The sequence below is a fragment of the Limulus polyphemus genome, unplaced genomic scaffold (assembly GCF_000517525.1).
Source record: "Limulus polyphemus unplaced genomic scaffold, Limulus_polyphemus-2.1.2 Scaffold2508, whole genome shotgun sequence".
In the NCBI taxonomy this organism is placed as follows: domain Eukaryota; kingdom Metazoa; phylum Arthropoda; class Merostomata; order Xiphosura; family Limulidae; genus Limulus; species Limulus polyphemus.
Window position 1 is genome coordinate 80,026 of NW_013668118.1, and position 5,317 is coordinate 85,342.

At 28.8% G+C, this 5,317-nt stretch overlaps 1 pseudogene; it reads right to left on the reverse strand.

The window, feature by feature from the left end:
- Positions 1-5,317, reverse strand: part of LOC106467150 — a 66,005-nt pseudogene that overhangs the window by 31,481 nt on the left and 29,207 nt on the right.

Sequence of the window (5,317 nt, forward strand, 5' to 3'; positions counted from 1 at the left end):
TTTTGTTTCATATCCTCCACGTACAAAATTTTAAAAGGCTTAGCAACCTACATCAAGCAGCAACCAAGTACAAAGGTCAGAACTAGAAGAGATAATTGTTTGCTTTACTTCTTTATTTACTGTTCTATGTTTTAAGAAAAAAGTTTAAGAACTTATTTCAAAATAGTAATAATCTACACAAATTAATTACTGAAAATAACAGATAAAATAGTTTACTTAAGAAACATTTGATAACTATTTGGACATTATAAAGATTTCATATGCGAGATTTTAAAATTTTCTGATGCACAAAATATTTTTAATCTTAAAATGAAAATTACTTAGCATGATAGATGGGCAACATGTGAAAAGAAAAAAAAAGGCACGAGAAAAACATTGCTTTACAAACTTTAAGACTTAATAAAAAAACTTGATACTTTGCGTATGAAAGCATTGTAATGTTTACTAATAATCTGCCAAATTTCGTTAATATACACTCACTAATTTAAAAGTTTTAGCATGAAAACTATAACAATCACAAAATGGTTATGAGGTTGGTTCCATGGCCCACCCCCGTGCTGAAAGAGTTAAATTAAACATGTAAATAAAACAAAAGCTTCAGATTTTTGAAAAATGACGAAGGTTTAACAAATAATTTTTCAAAAAGTAAGAAATATACACAACTAAAAAATCTGAATTCAGAGAAGTACGAGGAAAACTGGTATGATTCTAATAACATTGAAATAGGTGGTAGGCATGTAATTGAAAGTCAGTCACACAATATAAACATTCCAGTTCTATTAGGTAAGCTTTTGTTAAACTCACATGTTGAACAGCTGGTCGTTTTTGATGGTGGATTAGAACCAGAATCAGCATCATCATCAGATTTTCTCTTGGAGATGGAGCCAAAAACTTCACTGAGTGAAGTGGGAAATGAAGAAGAGTTTGATGTCCAATTGGAACGGAGAACCAAGTTCTTAAATAGCTGGTCTGTTGAACTGGATTGTACATTATCTCCACTAACAGAGTTCTCATTCTATAGGAAAAAAAAAACATTTTTATCTGCTATACTTGACATAGGCAAAAAAAAACCTGTTAATCAAATTATATTTTAGAAAATTCTTCCTCTTAGTTTCCTACTAGTTCTTAAAATATTTAACCAATCAGATCACTCCCAATAAAGTCATTAGTGTTGTAAATTTTCTGAATTTTTTTCTAAGCATAATGTGGCACTTAGTCTTCTAGGAAATTCATAACGTTGGAAAAAAAAAAGCTAATTTGTCCTTGTTAACCAATTAAAAGTGCACTTCTTAACATCTGTAATTATAATGTAATGTAATTGCTGGCAATTATCAACCCATGTTAAAATAAACTGGCCAAAAAACTCACAAGTAGAACTTGTGTGTTCTTTCATTTAAATTAAAAAACTACAAGTGTCTGACTGCATTATTTTTTACACTGATATTTTTTATGATGGGAAACGTACAGATTTAATTTTACACTGATTAAACATACTCAGTCTTTTACTTCAATCAGATAATAAGTGTGATCATTCAAAATAAAGATTACAAAACCTTGAAGATGATAAATGTGCAATAGCGAAATTAAAAATATGTTGAAGAATAAAAAATAAACACCCATACTTACTCAAGGACATAAAAGTACAATATTATTTGATAAAATAATAATACAAGGTTTAGACAAGTCATTCCAAGATGTACCTTTTCTTGAGATTCTGCTTTAAGAAGTTGCTGAATTAGCATGTCTTGAGACCCTCGGCTACTACGATCACTCTCTACTTCATTGTTTAAAAGCTACAGATGAAAATAAAAGACATTGTGAGTTAAATATATAAAATAAAATCTAATTTTGCTTACCATGAAATTTAGAAAAACAAAGTGGTAGTCAATTTAAAACCAGTTGCAACTAACTGTGACTGTTAAGTTAAAATACTCTAATATACAAATTATGAGCTTATCATGATTCAAGTGAATTGTTATATCTTTTAACAGACAAAACTTTAATATGTGAAACAATTTTTAATACGTGCGCACACACATATGTATATGGAGAACACAAAGTTGTCTTTTTAGCATATTTCCAAAGGTTACTCAGTTGGTTATCAGTCTGGCAAAGATACTACTTTACGATGACAGTAATTAACAAAAGAAGTTTAACATTTTTTTTTAAAAATCAACAACTAATTATATGTTAGAAAAGGTGAACACGTTTGGTGGGATGGAGATTCGAACTTGTGACCCGCAGATTGTAAGTCGAGCGCCCTAACCATTTGACCATGCCGAGCCTTAGCAGTAGATACTGAAGATACATGGAGCAAATTTTGAAAAATATCATCTCTCTCTTAATAATTTAATTACATATGCATTATAAACAGGAATATTGTGGTATTTTACATTAAAATGGTCATGCTATAAATCAATCAAAATATGTATTAACATCATTTAAAATTTTACTGTGATTCACAAACTTTACACGACCCAACAAAAAAATAAAAAATGGTAATATTTCGGACCTAGAATTTAAAAACTAAATTTACAAGGTCTCTTGATACATGCTTGAATCGAGAAGTAACAAATAATTATCGTACTAAACTAATTCTATTGAACAATGAGATTTTTCATCTTTTCTTCTATCTTTTCATGCGAGTATTATCACGGATAAGATAAAGCAACAACCAGTGGAACCACAGGTTTGGCGGGTAAGACATCACAAATATTCTTACCTGTCAATGATTTCATTACATTTAGTTTTATCCCTTCCTTCCTTTGTTTTTTTTAGAGTACTTTATATTACTGAGAAGCGTTTAACTGCAGAAAAGCAATCAATTCCAAGCAAAACAATGATACACATTTTGCAAAGATAAAATACTATAGGTACTTATGTTCCTAATCTGTATAACAAAAAAGGTATAACAAGTATAAAACAAACAATAAAAAGAAGAATGAATCATAAGTTAATAGAACTAGGAGAATTATTATATAAAAATGTGATTTTTTTATGTTTCAATCACTAGTCCTCTAACAGATGTTTGGTATTTTCAACAATTCATGTTATTTTTCATCACAAATGTCATAATGTTAAAGCTATTACATTCTAAGCGCTTCACAACTGATGTAACACCTATGACACAATCATTTAAGCAAGACCCAGATTTATTTGATACTAGCGTATAGCCCATCAAATGTGACGGGGCAAGTACTACCATCCTTACCCCATTAATATACCCTAACCTCACATTTCATAGATAACTGAAATACATTTTGCAAAATCAACCTTGATCAACAAAGATGCAGAAAAGTGCAGTTTGAGGTAGTCAAACTTCAATAAATTCCTTTGTGAACTAATCAAAATTAAGATAATTCATAAAATGAATTCGTGGCATATTCCTAGGATAATTATTTGTAAAAATCAGTTAGATTAACAACTTTTAATATACAGAAAAGCTAGTGCACTTTGGTAACACTACATTCCAACAATAGGATTTTATGTATACTTTAATATTATTGTTAGCCTATGTACTGAAAGTATAAAATGAAATGTATAGACAACAAAATTGGACAGACAGTAATCAAAACTATTCTAACTGGATGAATGTATTTCGATAAATCAAGCATTACGTGGCACACGCTGCCTTTTATATATGTTAGATAACATATACGACAATCATTTAAGCAACACCCTGCATTATGGTATTGGAATTTGTTTTAAGTGCATTTTTAATTGTACATTTCAAACTTAGGCGATCTACAAGAAAATGGCCTTCATTCACTTAAAATAAGGCAACATTTATAAAATAGATTCAAGAAAATAATATAATAATCTGTTGAGGAGGATTACAGCTGGGCAACTCAATTAATTACCTATGAGCAAGAACTACATTAATTAATGTCACACAAATAATCGACTAATTAAAATTAAATGTTCCAATACTTGTTTTCTATTATTCCCACAATCAATTAGTCAAAATTACAACTACATTTAATGTTACAAACATAATCATCTAATTGAAATACAGTTATTAATAATTACTATATTAAATTATTACAACTACCCAAGTAATTAAAATATTGCCATTATGTTTGTTTGGTTCAATTCCCTTTGCTAACCAAACTTGATCACACTGTCTTTGTTATGGCAAGGCTAATAAAGGCTATTTGCCACTGTCACTAATTTTGAATTAATACCTAAATGGAAGGCAACTGACAAGCAGTATCCACTATAAAGTGTTTTCAAAAACACTGTAGTAATTGATTAACCCTATCGCCACTGGTATCCTTTACTGCAAATGACACAAGGTTTTAGTGTCTTACATTCAAAATTTTATTAAACTACTTTTTGTTTATGTTATAGCAATTAGAATAGCATAAAATCTTAGCTAATAATCCATATTTTATTAATATACAAGTATGATATCTTTTAATGCAAAAGACATAATATTAACTGAAATAATGCCAAATTTTGTGAAGATATACACACTATATTGAAAGTTAGAAATATTAGATCTATAAAGACTTTAAATGAGTACAAAGTCACGTGGTCGGTCAAATTGATCGAGCTGTGTTGAGAGAGTTAATGGGTCCATCAATTAATTGACTGGCAAATATGTCTAATCACCCAGATCTAAAGGAGGACCAATTACACAGAAGTATCTTTGATCTAGATCATAAATTAATTCATAGGTTAATCTTGTCAAATCTGAGTTAAGTTCATCTTGTGACCATAAACTTTACTTTTCATCTCAAACAGGAAAGGTCAATACAAACAACTAAATAAAAGTTTAGGTGCATGACTTTTACTATTAATAACTATTAACACAGTGTTCAGAATGCAATTTCTAGTGAAAAACATTAATTCTATTATTATAAATTAATGAATATATAATTTATTTTAAACCAAATCTATACTCGTAAATACAATTTCCAAAAATATGCAAGTTTCACAAATAAACTAAAATCTGACTAACTTCAACAGCATGACTGCCTGAAAAAAGAATTAATTTAACTAGCATTTATATAACATTTGACAACTTTACACAGTTTTGAATTTCCATTTTTACCAATGAATTTTATTCTAACCTTCTTTCTTGTTAGTTCAGTCTCAACATGGGCCTTACTAAACATATATATATATATATATATATATATATAATAATACATACTTAAATCTAATAAACAATAATACTTAAATATATAAACTATGTTATGATAACTCACTTACTAAGCATGTTGTTGTTAGTTAGTTTAAATTCTTTTTAGAAGACTCTTTACTAGTCTCATTTTTGGAATTGTTCATGTTTGTAAAAGACATTCCAGTTTTA